Source organism: Gopherus flavomarginatus, chromosome 11, assembly GCF_025201925.1.
Source record: "Gopherus flavomarginatus isolate rGopFla2 chromosome 11, rGopFla2.mat.asm, whole genome shotgun sequence".
NCBI lineage: Eukaryota > Metazoa > Chordata > Testudines > Testudinidae > Gopherus > Gopherus flavomarginatus.
In genome coordinates, this window is record NC_066627.1 from 21,879,030 (window position 1) to 21,898,619 (window position 19,590).

Genomic DNA, 19,590 nt, shown 5'->3' on the forward strand with positions numbered 1-19,590 from the left:
CACCTTCCTGGAACTGTGTGCTGAGCTCGGCCCAGCCTTGCAGCATAGGGACAACTAAATGAGAACTGCCCTCTCAGTGGAGAAGTGTGTGGCAATTGCAGTGTGGAAGCTGGCAACTCCGAACTGCTACCGGTCAGTCGCAAATCAGTTTGCAGTCAGGAAGTCAACCGTTGGGGCTGCATTAACACAAAAGTGTGCAGAGCCACTAATCGCATCCTACTGCAAAGATCCATGACTTTGGCAATGTGCATGAAATAGTGGATGGCTTTGCAGCAATGCGTTTCCCTAACTGCGGCTGGGCGATAGATGGCGTGCATATTCCAATCTTGGCACCGGACAATCTTGCAATGGAATACATCAATAGGAGGGGGTACTTCTCCATGGTGTTGCAGGCACTTGTGGATCACTGCAGGTGTTTCACTGAAATCAATGCAGGGTGGTCTGGAAAGGTGCATGATGCATGTATCTTTAGGAACACCAGCCTGGGGCTTTCTTTCCAGACCAGAAGATTACAGGAGGGGATTTTCAAGTGCCCATAGTGATCCTGGAAGACCAGGTGTACCCCCTAATGTCATGATTCATGAAGCCTTATACAGGAAAAACAGATTGCAGTAAAGAACGGTTCAACAATAAGCTGAGCAGGTGCAGAATGACACCAGAATGTGTGCTTGGCAGATTAAAGGCACGCTGGAGATGCCTTTATGGCAGGCTAGACCTCGATGAGGATAATAGTCCCATGGTCAGAGCTGTGTGTTGCACATTGCACAATATTTGTGAAGGAAAGGGTGAAAAGTTTGCTTAGAGGAGGACTGCTGAGGCAGAACACTTGGCTGCAGTTTTAGAGCAGTCAGATACCAAGGCTATTAGAGGGGCACAAAAGTGGGGGCAATCTGAAACAGGGAGGCTTTGAGGCAACACTTTGAAGATCAGAAACAGTAATGTATGTTGCTATGCTCTGGACTACAATACTTAATGAAACGGAGTTTTGCAAGGAAGTACTCATGATTTTTGTGGTCTAGGATTCAATGTAAGAAAGTGATTTAACTGCTTCTTAACTTATTACTGCCATCTGCTATCACAATTTGCAGGAAATAAAGAGTTCTTATCGTTCAAAAAACTTTGTTATTATTGCGCACGCACACACAATTGCTGGGGGTGTTGGCAGGGAGAGAAGGTACCAGGGCAAAGTTGACTTTTACAGCTGTGTGTAAGTCCAGCTATCATTTGAAAAGGTGTCTGTGGGGGTGGAGTGAATGGGAAAGCAAGAAGTCCCAGACAGCAGAAAAACTCTCACATAGAATTTGAGGAGGGCACGGGAAAGTTTTCAATGTGCTGAAAAGGAGGGCACGTATGCATGCACCTGCTCAGCCTGGAGGGTTATAAGGGATTGTATCACCTCAGTTTGCCTCTCCATAACTTTAATCATCCTCCCCGTTGCATCCCTAGCATATAGGCCTCACTTTCTTTTCTGTCCTCCCTTTCAATTTCCCTCCTCTGTCTGCGTACCCTGTTTTCTGCATCTGAGTATGTCTTCCTTGCTCCATCTTGGGTGCTCTCTTATCTGCACTGCAGCGTGTCCCAATCATAGTCCTTTCCGCACAAGCTTTGAGAAATCTGCCTGTAGGCATCGAAATTCCTACAGCTGGGACAGCACAGACTCCTCTCCCCAAATACTGAGTAAATCCAGCAGCTGCACATTGGTCCAAGTGGGAGAGTGTTTGCCATATGGAGCGGCCATGGTCAGCTGGGAAGATACGATGTGAGCTCTCCACACCACGCAAACAGGAAGTGTAATTTCAAAAATTCCCATGGCTTTAAAGGAGGAGGCATGGACGGTTGCTTACCTGGCTTCAGGGCAGTGGAGTTCTAACTGCTGGCCAGAGTGGTGAGGATGGGCATTGTGGACACTTCTGGAGGCCAATTAAAGTGATAAAAATCAAGTGTGGTATCCACATTGGCACTTCTGCAACAAAACTTTTGCATAAAAAGCCCTATGACTTCTGTTGCCGAAAGTGGCATTGCAGTGTGTACACCTCCACTGTTTCATCACCAAAAGCTGCCTTTTGGTGAAAAAAACTCTACAGCGTAGACAAGGCCTCAATTTGCAAGGACGGCAGAACTATTTCCAAGCAGACTAACTCAATCTCACCTGTTCCCAGACCTCAGTGGCAATGAGAATGCTGAGGCCAAGGGACAACATACCTGGTCACTGCCAAGGCAGAAATAATGCCTATTATTTTCTGTGAAGTCTCTTAAGTCCTAAGATCACTCCAGATTTTGTTTGACCTCAGATACACAAACGTGTGCCCACAAGTGAAAGAAAGCTGAAACCAGCCAGTACACATCAGAGTGCAGAGTGCAAAGAAGGAAACAACAGCTAGGGAAAGAGGAGACTGTCCACAGTACTTGCCTGAGAACAGTTACAAGTCTATGCCTTGGACTGGACCCTGCAAAATTTCATATTTTGAATCTGTTTAATTATTGTGGAGAAGCATCCTCAGTCTGGATGTATACATATGTACAATCAGGTTACAGAAAAATTAAACACCGTATTTATAGGCAATCTTAGCTAACGATAACACCAAAGCTAAGGAACACAAGTCTGCAATCTACAGAAACCCAGCATAAACAGAACAGGACTTCCAAAGTGTCAGGATGAGTACCAGATGAGAAAAGTTTCCTATTTCTGTCTGACTCAGCATGTACTTGACAATTTCTCCAACTGTTGCTATATCAATCACTGAAGTCAAACTGTATATTGAAGGTACATTATGAATGATCAGTTGTAACTCATTATGATTAAAGTTCCAGCTACTTTTTTAAACTCAGACTTCAAGGCTTGTGGGGACCATTATGACCATCTACACTGGTGTCCGAAATAGCATGCACAGATCAGAGAATTTCACCCAATAATTCCTGTATCAGGCCCAAATTACATTGTCCTCACTCAATGTCTGACAACTGCCCCAAATACTCTGATATCTCATTTGGAGTGGGACACAATGACATCCTTCTCTCGAAACTAGTCTCATAGCCCTATGTGATCACATTCAGCCTTAGAATAAAGCTCTTTGGTATTATTTCAGTACTGATGCTGAGGCAATATTATCTATGTCAATTCTTTAACATGATGTGATGATGAGACACCAATATTTATATTCAAAAACCAAACTATTTTTGCTAACAAAGTATAAAATTTCAGCATGAGTCATTCATGTGGGTTCATCCAGTGAGAGCCTTTGTCTGTAGAGCTTGAATAATCCAATGCCGGAGCCCAAGGACCAGTCATTTATTGAGAACATTGCACAGGTTTCCATTTGCTTATCTAGCTACAGCAACATCTCTGGATAGCATTCCAGCTGCCAAGTTAAAAACAGAGTCATCAAGATGAACCAAGGCCTCCATTATTGGACTGTCCAATAATGCAATTAGAACAGCAGCAGGATAAAACAGACTCATAGACTTTAAGGTCAGAAGGGACCGTTATGATCTAGTCTGACCTCCTGCACAATGCAGGCCACAGAATCTCACCCATCCACTTCAATAACTCAGACATAGCTTAGAGGTTTGTTATACAAGTCTTCAAATTGTGGTTTGAAGACCTCAAGCTGCAGAGAATCCTCCAGCAAGTGACCCGTGCCCCAGGCTGCAGAGGAAGGCGAAAAACCTCCAGGGCCTCTGCCAATCTGCCCTGGAGGAAAATTCCTTCCCGACCCCAAATATGGCGATCAGTTAACCCTGAGCATGTGGGCAAGACTCACCAGCCAGCACCCAGGAAAGAATTCTCTGTAGTAACTCAGATCCCAACCCATCTAACAACCCATCACAGACCATTGGACATACTTACCTGCTGATAATCAAACATCAATTGCCAAATTAATTGTCAAAATTAGGCTATCCCATCATACCATCCCCTCCATAAACTTATCAAGCTTAGTCTTAAAGCCAGATATATCTTTTGCCCCCACTACTCCCCTTGGAAGGCTGTTCCAGAACTTCACTCCTCTAATGGTTAGAAAACTTCATCTAATTTCAAGTCTAAACTTCCTGATGGCCAGTATATATCCATTTGCTCTTGCATCCACATTGGTACTAAGCTTAAATAATTCCTCCCCCTCCCTAATATTAATCCCTCTGATATATTTATAAAGAGCAATCAACCTTTTTTTGGTTAGGCTAAACAAGCCAAGCTCTTTGAGTCTCCTTTCATAAGGCAAGTATCGGAGGGGTAGCCATGTTAGTCTGGATCTGTAAAAGCAGCAAAGAGTCCTGTGGCACCTTATAGACTAACAGACATTTTGGAGCATGAGCTTTCGTGGGTGAATACCCACTTTGTCGGATGCATACTCTATAAGGTGCCACAGGACTCTCTGCTGCTTTCATAAGACAGGTTTTCCATTCCTCGGATCATCCTAGTAGCCCCTCTCTGAACCTGTTCCCATTTGAATTCATCCTTCTTAAACATGGGAGACCAGAACTGCACACAGTATTCCAGATGAGGTCTCACCAGTGCCTTATATAACGGTACTAACACCTCCTTATCTTTGTTGGAAATACCTCACCTGGTACATCCTAAAACTGCATTAGCTTTTTTAACGGCTATATCACATTGGCGGCTCACAGTCATCATGTAATCAACCAATACTCCGAGGTACTTTTCCTCCTCTGTTACTTCCAACTGATGTCTCCCCAATTTATAACTAAAATTCTTGTTATTAATCTCTAAATGCATGACCCTGCACTTTTCACTATTAAATTTCATCCTATTACTATTACTCCAGTTTACAAGGTCATCCAGATCTTCCTGTAGGATATCCCAGTCCTTCTCTGTGTTAGCAATACCTCCCAGCTTTGTGTCATCCGCAAACTGTGTTAGCACATTCCTGCTTTCTGCGCCAAGGTCAGTAATAAAAAGGTTAAATAAGATTGGTCCCAAAACTGATCCCTGAGGAACTCCACAAGTAACTTCCTTCCAGCATGACCTGTTGTAATCTCCCCTTTAACCAATTCCTTATCTACCTTTCAATTTTCATATTGATCCCCATCTTTTCCAATTTAACTAATAATTCCCCATGTGGAACCGTGTCAAATGCCTTACTGAAAACAAGGTAAATTAGATCCACGGCGTTTCCTTTGTCTAAAAAATCTGTTATCTTCTCAAAGAAGAGGATCAGGTTGGTTTGGCATGATCTACCTTTTGTAAAACCATGATGTATCCTGTCCCAAGTACCATTGACCTCAATGTCCTTAACTACTTTCTCCTTCAGAAATTTTTCCAAGACCTTGGATACTACAGATGTCAAACTAACAGGCCTGTAGTTACCTGGATCACTTTTTTTTCCTTTCTTAACAATAGGAACTATGTTAGTATTTCTCCAGTCATATGGTACAACCCCTGACTTTACAGATTCATTAAAAATTCTTGCTAATGGGCTTGCAATTTCATGTGCCAGTTCCTTTAATATTCTTGGATGAAGATTATCTAGGGTCCCTGATTTAGTCCCATTAAGCTGTTCGAGCTTGACTTCTACCTTGGATGTGGTAATATCTACCTCCATATCCTCATTCCCATTTGTCATCCTACCCTTATCCCTAAGCTCCTCATTAGCCTCATTTAAGACTGAGGCAAAGTATTTGTTTAGATATTGGGCCATGCCTAGATTATCTTTAACCTCCATTCCAGCCTCAGTGTTTAGCAGTCCCACTTCTTTCTTTATTTTCTTCTTATTTATATGGCTATAGAATCTTTTACTATTGGTTTTAATTCCCTTTGCAAAGTCCAATTCTACATGGCTTTTAGCCTCTCTCACTTCATCCCTACATGTTCTGACCTCAATAAGGTACCTTTCCTTGCTAATCCCGCTGATCTTCCACTCCTTGTAGGCTTTCTGCTTTTTCTTAATCACCTCTCTGAGATGCTTGCTTATCCAGCTTGGTCTACAACTTGTGCCTATGATTTTTTTCCCCTTTCTTGGGATGCAGGCTTCTGATAGTTTCTGCAACTTTGACTTGAAGTAATTCCAGGCCTCCTCCGCCTTTAGATCCCCAAGTTCTTCAGTCCAATTCACTTCCCTAACTAATTTCCTTAATTCTTTAAAGTTAGCCCTTTTGAAATAAAAAACTGTCATCCCAGATCTATTTTTGTTTATCTTTCCATTTAGTTTAAACTGAATTAGCTCATAAAATCGCTCGAACCAAGGTTGTCCCCTATAACCATTTCTTCTATGAAGTCCTCACTACTCACCAAAACCAAATCTAAAATGGCATCTCCTCTTGTTGGTTCAGCAACTACTTGGTGAAGGAATCCATCAGCTATCACATCCAGGAAAATCTGAGCCCTATTATTATTATTAGCACTTGTCCTCCAGTTTATATCTGGGAAGTTAAAGTCTCCCATGATCACACAATTCCTATTAGTGTTTACTTCATTAAAAACATTAAAGAGGTCTCTATCCATATCCAAATCAGATCCTGGCAGTCTGTAGCACACCCCAAGCACTATCTCAGGGGAGGCTCTAGTAGCTTTCTTTCCCAATGTGATTTTTGCCCAGACAGACTCTGTCTTATCCATTCCATCAGTTCTTACTTCTTTACAGTTAACATCTCACCTTCCTCCTTCACTGCAACAATTATGCTGGGCCAAGAGAGCTGTTCTACAGATAGTCCTAATACATGCAGAGCTACTCCCCAATCCCATGTATAGCATACACCGTACAAGCATATTCTCCAAAATACATTGCTGCCTGATTATGAGAACAAGATAAACTCTCGTTATGGAAGGTTACAATGTCAGCACTGAATAAAGCTATAAAAATAGCACTCACTAAGTACTTAGCTTTAACTGTTTTAAAAAGAGACAAGAGTGACAATCTAGGAGACAGCTATTATTTAAAAGGACATTGGATAATTAAAATTGAAAATTCAGTGTCAGTTATTAAAGCTGAAATGTTAACCATCTATTTTTAATCAATTTTATTGTGTACTTTTTGCATTTAACAGTGCAATTAAAACAGATGTATTATATTTTAGGTGTAGTCAATTTCATGTTCTGAGTCTCATGCACTACCACAAAGCTGCAATATTTTGACTGAAGATATAATGGGGGAATGTTTAAATCCAAAATGAACCCAAACTGTCTCTTTTTAAAATAATTTTGTGAAAAATTCTAATATTCAGTTCTACTTAAAAAAATCTAATTATGGGACCTACTTGATGGACCCCCTTTAAATTCAAAGATACAGGTATGTTTTCCATCTAAAAAGATGACTAACATTAAATATGAGCTATTTAGAGCTCCGCTGGAAGAGTTTTAAAGGTGACCTGTGAACAAAAAACATGAATCAAACAGCTTTTGTTAATAATGAAATATGATCTCAGCTTACATGCAAAGTTCTGTGAGGAATACAAAGAGATCTGTGACACAAGTGTGGAGACCTAAGCTGTCACTGTCAGCAGTATTTAAACTTTCCCAGCTCTTATGGTTGCAAAGATAGCCTTCTAAATGTGAACCAAGTGTAACTGATGTAATGTTATCTGCTTGAGTCTGCAGACAGCCAGCTCCAGTGCCTCTGTTACTGCTCATAGACAAGTTTTAAAGATGAACATTACTTTGTTCCCAGCCTAGAGTTTCCTCCCACTTACCAACCCTGTATAGTATACCCCATAACCTAGTTCACCAGAAAAGCTCTAGTTTTCTGGAGAGAGCCTCCCAATGACTCTATTGAAATCCCACTTCAGCTGTTTGCTCAGGCACACTCCCATAACCCATCAGTCTCTGCCACCACTCCTTGCTGTGCCTGCCCTAGAAACAATCAAGTTCACAAGTATCTGTGTGCTAAACCCTAGTACTTTACCATCCACCAGTCTCTCCCCACGAGCTGTGCACATTAGGACAAAACAAAAACAAAACAGAAAAACCATGCTGTTGCACAATTTGCACTCTTGGGTTTGGAGGACACCCGACTGCAACAGGGAGGAAGGCAGACAGAGCACTGAGGCAGTGGGACCCTTAACTCCTAACTCAGTGAGGGAGAGGGTGCTGGATGTCTTTACAGGGCAGACAAAGGCCAAAAGGATTGCAGGGGGAAGAGACAATTCTCACACAATGGTAAGTTTCCCCCAGTATAATCCCCCATCCTCTCACACCCCACTGCAACCCAACTGTGCTTCCCAAACATGATTATTCCCCCCCTCCCCGCCCCAAGACCTTCCAAGGTACAATCCACACCAGTGAGATGGTGTGTAACCACCTGCCCTGCAACCTGGGGTGCCTTACAATGCTTTGCTGTTGTAGCTTTTCGCCAAATTGCTCAAACAGCCTGCCAACATGTAATTCACTCTCCAAATATCTGTGTGCAGCCAGAGCCCGGATCCAGAACCTCTGATCTCTGCAGCCTGCCAGCAAACACTAGCCACACCCTGGCTCCCATTAGCCTTGGTTACTATTTTCCCAACACATTCCCAGTCCCAAATTTCCCATCCTCTCCCTAAACATATATGTCCAGCTCTCTCCTGGACAGCCCAGATACATGAGGTCCATTGTCCCTCTAAGAGTACAACACACAACAGTGTACCACCTTAAATGGAGTTACCCAAACAGTTTAACTTATAAACACACTGGATTTGATTAAACAAGAAAACAAGTTTATTAACAAAAGAAAACAGGATTTTAAATGCATTTAAGTGTGGGCATTACATTGAGAAATGGTTACCCAAAAAAAACCAAACAGAAAAAAACCCCACCCTTTCTGATGCTAAAACTTAAACTAGGCTTGATTTAAGGCAAAGTTCTTACCCACATGCACCTATGAGCATTACTGATAGGTCAGGACCTCTCCCCTAAAGTCCAACAGTGGATTTTTTTTTATCTCCTTAGATGGAGAGAGACAGAGAGAGATCTTTTGGAGTGTTTGCCCCTCACCTTTATATCTCATTTCCCCCTGTGAAATGCAAGCTCTTAAGAAAAGAACAGGAGTGCTTGTGGCACCTTAGAGGCTAACAAATTCATTTGAGCTTAAGCTTTCATGGGCTAAAACTCATTTCATAGGATGCATGCAGAAGAAAATACAGTAGGAAGATATATGTATACACAGAGAACATGAAACAATCGGTGTTACCATACACACTATAACGAAAGTGATCAGTTAAGGTGAGCTATAACCAGCAGGAGAGTGTTTTTATATATATGTTCCTACTGTATTTTCCACTGCATGCATCCGATGAAGTGGGTTTTAGCCCACAAAAGCCTATGCTCAAATAAATTTGTTAGTCTCTAAAGGTACCACAAGTACTCCTGTTCTTTTTGTGGATACAGACTAACACGGCTGCTACTCTGAAGCTCTTCAGAGTTATTTCTAGGTAAAAAATTTTTCCAGCTGGGGGCCAGCTGGGATGAAATCTCCTGGTGAAAAATCCCAGGCTATTTTTTCATATTCCTGTTTGCCAAAATGCATATCTTCTTTGTCCTCTGCCTTTCCCCTTTCATTTTCTGAGAACTCCGTTTACTGTTTATATGTAAATTTGAGGTAAACAAAAATCCCTTTGTTTAAGGTCTGCTTGGCCTGTTTTGTCTAATTGTTGCTTCATGAGCTTAAACATACCCCACCAACACAACTTTACATATAATTCATAACTTTACATATAATGATGCCACACACATTTCACCATGATATTATTGACCAGTGAATTATGAGTTTTCCAATGATACTTTACAAGGTATGCTTTGTGCAAAGTATATTACAGAAATGTGTTGCCCACCGGGTGAATACAGGGTGCATTCAGTCACACCCTCTGAAACCCCTTCTAGTCCACAGTAAGATGGGTCACTCTCCTACAGGCTTTGGGCTCCCTTCTCAACAAGTCCTAATCATACTGTGCTCTCAGATATGCTGCTAACTTGAGCAGAGAGATATTGGACCAAGCACGAGAACCCATGTCTCTTCCATAGCAATGCAGCTTCCCACCCTGTGCCACAAGACCAACTGTCAGGGCCTGGCTACACTGGAGAGTTGCAGCACCAGTGGTGGCTTTACAGTGCTGCAACTCACTCACCATCCACACTTGAAAGGCACATACAGCGCTGTGTCTCCCTGGCTACAGCGCTGGTTGTACTCCACCTCGACGAGAGGAATAAAGACTATAGCGCTGCTGATGCGGCGCTGCTCCGCCAGTGTGGCCACCAAAAGCGCTGTTATTCGCCTACAGAGGTATTAGGAGGTATCCCCATGCCTGTTCAGCCACTCTGCTCATCAGTTCGAACTCTACTGCCCTGACCTCAGGTGACCAACCATCAGACCCGCCCTTTAAATGCCCCAGGAATTTTAAAAATCCCCTTCCTGTTTGCCCAGCCAGGTGTGGAGTGCAATCAGTGAATCTTTCCAGGTGACCATGCTTCCACGCGCCAAACGAGCCCCAGCATGGAGCAATGGCGAGTTGCTGGACCTCATCAGTGTTTGGGGGAAGGAAGCTGTGCAGTCTCAGCTGCGCTCCAGCCGTAGGAATTATGATACCTATGGGCAGATACCAAGGGCCATGATAAGGACGCGCTGCAGCACAGGGTTAAAGCGAAGGAGCTGCGGAGTGCCTACTGCAAAGCCCGCGAGGGAAACTGCCGCTCCGGTGCTGTCCCCACACCCTGGCGTTTCTACAAAGAGCTGGACACGATACTTGGGGAGGACCCCACCTCCACTCCAAGGACCACGATGGACACTTCAGAGCTGGGGGAGGAAGAGAGCGAGAGTGAGGGTACTGGGGTGGGGGGAGACACCCCGGAGTCCCTGGAGGCATGCAGCCAGGAGCTCTTCTCAAGCCAGGAGGAAAGGAGCCAGTCAGAGCAGCCGGTACTTGGTGGAGGACAAACAGTGAAGCGGGTTTCCCGGTAAGCGGCTTCTATTTTCAGGATGGAAATTTTTCGGGAGAGGGAGGGAGGGTTAAGGCTGCATGCATGCCTGCCTGCCTAGATGCGGAATAGTGCATTGATGTGGTCTATCATGTCGCAGTAATCGGCCTCGGTAATCTCTTCAAAAGTCTCATCCAGAGCGTGGGCAATGCGCTTGTGTAGGTTTATTGGGAGAGCCACTGTGGTCCTTGTCCAAGGGTATGTCTACACTACGGGATTACTCCGATTTTACATGAACCAGTTTTTTAAAACAGATTGTATAAAGTCGAGTGCACATGGCCACAGTAAGCACATTAATTCGGCGGTGTGCGTCCATGTACCGAGGCTAGCGTCGATTTCCGGAGCGTTGCACGGTGGGTAGCTATCTCATAGCTATCCCACAGTTCCTGCAGTCTCCCTTGCCCATTGGAATTCTGGGTTGAGATCCCAATGCATGATGGGGCAAAAACAGTGTCGCAGGTGATTCTGGGTAAATGTCATCACTCAATCCTTCCTCCATGAAAGCAATGGCAGAATCATTTAGCGCCCTTTTTCCCTGGATTGCCCTGGCAGACACCATAGCATGGTAACCATGGAGCCTGTTTAGCCTTTTGTCACTATCACCATATGTGTACTGGATGCTGCTGACAGACACAGTATGGCAGTGCTACACAGCAGCATTCATTTGCCTTTGCAAGGTAGCAGAGACAGTTACCAGCCCTATTGCACCGTCTGCTGACTTGAAAATTGGCGATGATGGTTACCAGTCCTTTTGCAACATCTGCTGCTGTCATGGGTGCTCCTGGCTGGCCTCGCTGAGGTTGGCCGGGGGCGCATGGACAAAAAAGGGAATGACTCCCCAGGTCATTCCCTTCTTTATGTTTTGTCTAAAAATAGAGTCAGTCCTGCCTAGAATATGGGGCAAGTTACTAGAGAACCAGAGAGCACAGCTGCTCTGGGTCAGAGCCCCAGAGATCCCACAGAAATGATGAGCTGCATGCCATTCTAGGGGGTGCCTCTGCAACAACCCCACTCGTTGCTTCCCTCCTCCCATGCCCCTCCTGGGCTACCGTGGCAGTGTCCCCCCATTTGTGTGATGAAATAATAAAGAATGCAGGAATAAGAAACACTGAGTTTTTAGTGAGATAAAATGAGGGTGAGGCAGCCTCCAGCTGCTATGATATTCCAGGTAGGACAGAATCTCCATTACTCATTAAAGGATAGGGGGGAGAGGAGCACAGCCTCCCATTGCTATGGTAGTCCAGGCAGTACAGAATCTTCATTAGACATGAAAGGTGGCGAGGAGGAGCTCAGCCTCCAGCTGCTATGATGAGGACGGTTACCAAGCCTATTACACCGTCTGCCTCTCCAGGAGACAAAGCTTAAAGACAGGAATGACCGGGAGTCATTCCCATTGTTGCCCAGGAGCCCCCGGCCGACCTCACCAAGGCCAGCCAGGAGCACTCACGAACGATTAGGAGGGTTTTCAAGCCTTTTGCACCGTCTGCCATCAGGAAAGGAAGAGGAGGGGATGCTGCTGTTCAGCGCCACAGCACAACGTCTACCAGCAGCATGCAGTAGACATACGATGACATTGAGAAAAGGCAAGAAACAATTATTTTCCCTTTTCTTTCATGGAGGGTGAGGGGGGTAAATTGACGACATATACCCTGAACCACCCGAGACAATGTTTTTGACCCATCAGGCACTGGGAGCTCAGCCAAGAATGCAAATGCTTTTCGGAGACTGCGGGGACCGTGGGATAGCTGGAGTCCTCAGTCCCCCCTCCCTCCCTCCAGTCAGGCTAACACGTCAGCGCCACTGTGCCACGAGGGGTGGGGGGACCATTGCTGCACACTGGCAAGCTGCATAAGAGCCAGGGCGGAATCTGCATTGCAGTAGAAGACCCTCCCGTACTTCCCAAGTGACCCACAGCAGCGAGATATCTTCCAGGATAAATTCCTATAGAAAATGTTGGGATAGCTTTCAGTGTAGGTGCCCCCCACAGCTGTTTGTTTTCCCCAACACACAGAAACCCCAGTGAAAGTGGCTTTTCTCATCCAAAGGTTCTGCAGCCACTGCTCGTCATCCCAGACTTGCATGACGATGTGATCCCACCAGTCAGTGCTCATTTCCCAAGCCCAAAAGAGGCGTTCCACGGTGCTGAGCATGTCTGTGAATGCCACAAGCAATTTTGTGTCGTACGCATTACACAACTCGCTATCATCGTCGGACTCCTCACTGTCACTTTGGATCTTAAGCAATAGCTCAACTGCCAAACGTGATGCGCTGGCGAGACTCATCAGCATATTCCTCAGCAGTTCGGGCTCCATTTCCCACAGACCAAAAAAGGAACACAGAAACCATGCAAAGATGGCACCAAATGTGGACAGAAACACAAGGCGATGCATCACGGGGCATTAGGACAGGAACCAGAATGACCCGCACCCTCTGCCCCCTTCCCACAACCCACGGCGCCAGAATGGGAAGAGGTGCTCTGTGAGATAGCTGCCCATAATGCACCACTCCCAACACCACTGCAAATGTGGCCAAGCTGCAGCGCTGGTAGCTGTCAGTATGGCCACACTGCAGCACTTTCCCTACACAGCTGTACGAAGACAGCTTAAACTCCCAGCGCTGTACAGCTGCAAGTGTAGCCAAACCCTCAGACACTATCTGAACACTTGCAACCTTCCTTAGAAGTGAGTGTTGCATATGGGGCTGTCTCGTCCAAACAGTTGGTCTCTTACAGCACAGAATTTTATGAAAATGTTTAATATGGTCCCAGAAGCAGTTAATTTAACAACCACCATATTTTTGAATAACTCATTCTGCCTTACATTAATATCAGGTAAATAGTCACAGAGCCAAATGAAGCTGCAAATGAGGAAAAAATTGTCACAACCAACTCCTCTCCCCACTCACCCCTAGACAAAACCTCACTGATTTAAGGAACATCTTGTTTTCATCTCCCAAAAATTATTTTCATCTCCCAAAAATTATTACTTTTAGGCAGACTTTGCATACTCCTGATATGCTGAATTCCTTCCTATCTTTATCAAAAGCTCTCAGCACAATATTTTAAAGTCATTTGATTTTTTTAATTTGCAGCTGACCTTCAATGAAGTCAGAGTGATCAAGAAAAAAAAAAATCAATATATCAGTGACTAAGGTTTATCTATGCCGTAGTTTTCCCCAGCACCATGAAGGCTTCCATAACAATACCCTCCCATGGATGGATTTCAATGAATAAATCAATCCATCTGTAAACTAGATTGAGAACACAGCCTTAAAATATACTTTAAAAAAATGGGAATATAAAGAGATTATTTATGAAAACCATAGCATGAAAAACACTTAGGGGTGAATAAGGGGAGGAGCTAAAAACGTAATTCAGGCAGAACCTACCCTTTCATGTTTCTAGCCCTTCTGTTTGCAAAGAAAACCTTTGGAATGAGACACCAAGGCTGTGCTCAGTTTGCAGACAGACAGTGCCAATGCTTATTCCTCAGCAGCAGGAGAGTGAAACTAAATTGACAGTTGCATTACTGCTCAGTGTTCTGTGATGTCAATTTTATTCTGCTACCTGGGAAAACCTTGAGTAGCAACAGATGCAAGCACTGGAGCACACCCCAAAAAACAGAAGATGGGGAAAGATGTAGTAAAAATCAGTCCTGCCTAAACAATCAGACTGGCTAATATGGAGAAGACATCTGGCTTCTCTCCTTTTCAGCAAGGAGAGGTGGGCAGAGGCTCAAGCCCAAGATCAGGTATAACATCCTGGTAGGAACTGGAGCACCCTCCCCAGTACAAGTCAGACAGGGATGAGACTGGACTTCTCAGACACTTGGGCCCTGGACCTCACTTCTCGACTTGCTTCCTCCTTCCCTTTTTTCCCCTCCTATCAATCCCAGGCTGGCAGATTTCTGGCAGCCAAGGTTAAATATTACTCCTTCAAAGAGTAATTAGCAGTTTCCTGCACTGCATTGCTTCTCTGGTTTAGGAAGCTAGAAAATTGGGAAAGAATCCTTTCTGCAAGTATCCAGTTACTTAACACAGGTGATGTGCAGAAGCCAGTGTTTCCAATATCAGGTTACCAAATTTACAAGCTATTCTCCTATAGGAGTAGAGTTTTAAGATTTTTATCTGCACGCACTATTTACAACTCAAGCAGGGATAAAGGAACCCCTTATTACAACTTAATCCATTTCTAATGGAAATTTTCTGCTCACTTTTGAAAGTCCCAGGATCAGTATTGATGGAGATGAAGGCCTGAGAACTGGAATACCAGAAGTTTGAAACGTTAGCTCTTTCGGGAGCTGGAGTTAATTGGAAAAAAAAAACTGCCAAAAAGTCAACTAGCACCATTAAACAATCTAAAGAACTGAAAAGGTCTGAAGAAATTCAGCAGCAGCCTGTATTACAATTGATTTGCCTATTTGCCCAAGCATGAGATAACTTTTGTTAAGGCATCGAGGGTATGTCTATAGTTAAAACACAAGGGAGGCAGCAGCACCACTGTAGGTTACAGGCTGTTTACCCTAGTACTTTTGTTGGTCAGGGGTGTGAAAAACATCCCCACCCCTCAGCCCCCAACATAAGCTTCACAGACAAAAGCGCTGGAGCTGACAACGCTAGGTGGGAGGGACACACTGTCCCACCGACATAGCTACCGCCACTTGCTGGGGGTGGTTTAATTATGCCAACCGGAGAGCTCACTCCCATCAGCACAGAGCGGCTACGCAGGAGACCTTACAGCGGCGCAGTTGCTGCTGTAAGGTCCCTAGCGTAGACACGCTATGCCAAAGGAAGCGGTTCTCCCACCAGCACAGGTACCCGCCTCCCGGGAAGATGAAGAATTATTCCGCTGACCTACCGCTGTCTACGCGGCCGGTCTGGGCGATATATCACCCGCCTGCGACACAACTGTGCCAGCGCAGGCTCCCAGCACAGACTGGCCCTGGACCCACAGATGCGGCGGAGAGCTACCGCCCATCCCCGCCACTTGCTCGGTCCCCTGCCTCGCTGCTCCCAGGGAGCCGCCGGACTCCCATGGGAAGTTCCCCATTCTCCTGCATCGCGTCCTGCCCTTCGGCCTCACGCCGCCTGGGGAAAGGACCGTCCGCACCTCGGGGCCCGGGGAGCGCCTGCCACGGACACCCCGCCGCCGGGACCACCCCAGCGCAGGCACCGGCTGCAAGGCGTCGGGGCGCCCAGCGCGGACCCTGCTGCACAGCGGGCGGGGAGAGCCCAGCGCCCACCCCGCCCCAGGCCCAGGCTGCGGAGACCGGCGGTGCCGCCCCTCCAGTATCTGGGAAGGGGACGCTCTGCGCCCGGGCCCGAGGGAGAGCCCCGCCCGGCTCTTACCGGACTCGCAGGGCAAAAGACAGCTCCGGCGCTGACAACAGCGTGTGTGAATGCGTGACGCGCCTGCGCACTGCCCGGCAAAGCGCTCGGGACTCCCGCACATGCGCAGAGCTGTGGCAGGTCTCAGAACTACAAAGAAGATGGCGGCGGCGGCGCTGAGGGAAAAGGGAAATCGCCTTCTCTGCCCGCCGGGCTGAGGCACTGCGAACCGGGGGGCGGGGCTGCGTGGGCAGCGGCTCCTCTTCCCTCGACGCCCCCGGGGCTGGGCTGGGGTGAGGGCCTAGCAGGGTCGGTCCCGCTGCGGGGCCTGGGTGGCTGTGAGTTCCCCTCAGCCCAGCTCGCTGTGGCGCTGGCAGGAAAGACTCCCTGGGACCTTGTGCTGGCTGCGGAGCAGACGCTGAGCCCCCAGCCCATGGCGGCTGCGGTGACTGGATGTCCCGTTTTTAAAGGGACAGTCCTGTTCCTTTAGGACTTTTTCTTGTCTAGGCACCTATTACCCCCACCCCTGTCCTGTTTATTCACAGTTGCTATCTGGTCACCCTAATTGTGGCCGGGCACCGCCATCCCCACCTGGCTCCAAGCCCCTGGCCCATCACACCCGACCTTGGCCGTCTCCGTTCTTCAGGCCTTTGTGCCTATCTGCCTCTGCACATGGGCACGAACCTGGGGCAACGGAAGGATGACTAGGGAAGAGCGCTACAGTGCATCTCCTCAGCGACACAGGCCACCGAGAGCGCGGCACCCATCCTCTGCACTGGCTTCCCGTACAATGGCAGCTCAAGTTTAAGGTCTTGGTGCTTAGCTTTACAGCGCCCCATGGAGTCTCAATAGACTGGTTAAAGCTCAGAGACAAAGAGCGTGGTCAACAGCTTCACCCCTGTGGCATACTCAGTGGAATGGACCTCTCAGCAATACCAGTCTTTTTGTTTATTGCCTGGGACTGGTCCATGACTTTTACTAAAAGTAACCATGACAAAAGCTTAGCTTTAACTATTACAGATGACATAAGCTAATTCCATGCAGAATACTGTAGCTTGCACAGTCCCTTCTGAGCAAAGCAGGTAGAGGACAACTGTCGTTCCCTCTTACAGCGGGGCTGAGTCACATATTAATGGAGCATAACAGTAGGTCTGATGGTTAAAATAGCTACACTTCTGGCAAAGTACCTATGGTTTCCCAAACAGATTGAGGTGGGTATATTAAAAATCCTTCTCTAAAGCAGCTAACAGGCTTAATACCTCTACAGGTGCTTAGACCTATTCTGAGCAAGGTTAGATGACATAGGCCATGACTATACCGCACTTTCACCATTACAACTTTTGTCACTTTGGGCTGGTCTACACTGAGGGGGATCGATCTAAGATACGCAGCTTCAGCTACGTGAATAGTGTAGCTAAAGTTGAAGTATCTTAGATCGATTTACCTCTCGTCCTCACGGTGCAAGACCGACGTCTGCGGCTTCCCCGTCCACTCCGCTACCGCCGTTCGCGCTGGTGGAGTTCCGGAGTCAACGGGAGCGCTTTCAGGGATTGATATATCGCGTCTAGATGAGACACGATATATCGATCCCTGAGAAATCAATCACTACCCGCTGATAACGGCGGGTATTCTAGACATACCTGTAGGGATGTGAAAAAACACCCCCCCAAATGACAAAAGCTATAATGAAAAAAAGCACCAGTGTGGATAGCGCTTAGTCGGCGGGAGACACGTTACCAGCAACAAAGCTACTGCCTCTCATTGGAGGTGGTTTTATTTTGTTGCCGGGAGAGCTTTCTCCCAGCAACAAAGAGTGGCTACACTGTGCATCTTACAACACTGCAGCTATTGTAAGGTGTGCAGTGTATACAGCCATAGTGCTGTAAGCACCTACTAGCTTGTGTATACTGGAGCTCCCAATGGTACTGACTCAGAAGGAGCTTAATCCGTGTTAGTCACAGTAGGAAATGTTTTAAATTTTTGTGTAGACAATACTATAAATCAGCTATAATTGATGAGGAATGTAGGTGTGCAATGCAGATTACATGGGTTTCAAATACTGGAATCCTGTCTCCTACCCAGCAATGTGAAAGCAAGGCACACTGGAATTTGGAGTCAGTAAGCGGCCCTTCCTCTCGTGGCCGTGCAGACCAGCGGCTGGTTTCAGTTAGCCTTTTGGGGCTGGTGCAGGGTAAGTACACACCGTCACAGTGTAGCAGGAGACTTAAATTGGCAGGAGGAGCATTGCAGTGTGTACACCTCCACTGTTCTGTAGATGAAAGCTGCCTTTTTTTGACAAAACTAGTGTAGACAAGACCGTAGGCATCTAAGAACTGGATTCACAAAAGCCAGCAAGCTGAGCAAAGAGCCACCTAAACAAGACAATAGGAAATGCCAAAGCCCTGCCCCTCAAAGGGAGTTAGGTGCCTAAATCAGAGGGAAGTGCCTGTATTGATTTAGGATTCACAGCCATGAACCCTCTCAGGAGGGTGGGGAGGTCTGAGTAGCTCTTAGTATCTGAGATAGTGATGTTGGACCTGGTGATGAAAGAATCAAGGAGGATGTTACAACATTTGAGGGAGGAGTAGACTGAGGCATGGAGCAAAGTTATAGAATCATAACATCCCATAATATGCTCAGAGTTTAGCTGATCGCCATATTTGGGGTCAGACTGGTGAGTCTAGCCCACATTCACTCATGATTCTATGTTAGATTCTGTGTTAGATGGGGTGGGATCTGAGTTACTACAGAGAATTTTTTCCTGCGTCTCTGGCTGGTGAGTCTTGCCCACATGCTCATAACATCCCATCACAGGCCATTGGGCATATTTACTGCTAATTGTCAAAGATCAATTAATAGCCAAAATTAGGCTATTCCATCATACCATCCCCTCCATAAAATTATCAAGCTTAGTCTTGAAGCCAGATATGTCTTTTGTCCTCACTGCTCCCCTCAGAAGGCTATTCCAGAACCTCACTCCTCTGATGGTTAGAAACCATCTAATTTCAAATCTAAACTTCCTGATGGCCAGTTTATATCCATTTGTTCTTGTGTCCACATTGGTACTGATCTTAAATAATTCCTCTCCCTTCCTGGTATTTGTTCTTCTGATATATTTATAGAGAGCGATCATATCTCCCCTCAGCCTTCTTTTGGTTAGGCCAGTGGTCCCCAAAATTTTTCGTCTGGTGGACACCAGACAAAGAACCGTGGCGCAGTTGAGCATCTGCCGAAATGCCACCGAAATTCAGTGGTGACGCCTCTGGATGATGTTGCTTTTGGCAGCAAGCAGCGTCATCCAGAGGTGTCACCAGCAAATTTCGGCGGATGCTCGACCGCCAGCCACGATGCGGGCATTTAGATGCCCC

General features: G+C 46.2%; 1 protein-coding gene across 1 annotated transcript in view; it reads right to left on the reverse strand.

The window, feature by feature from the left end:
- NDRG3 (NDRG family member 3) overlaps positions 1-16,306 on the reverse strand; it is a 121,747-nt gene extending 105,441 nt beyond the window's left edge. Inside the window, exon 1 of the mRNA XM_050918630.1 lies at positions 16,244-16,306. The gene's annotated coding sequence lies outside the window, so the exon portion shown is untranslated. The remainder of the gene's footprint in view (positions 1-16,243) is intronic.
- Between the last annotated feature and the right edge of the window lie 3,284 nt (positions 16,307-19,590).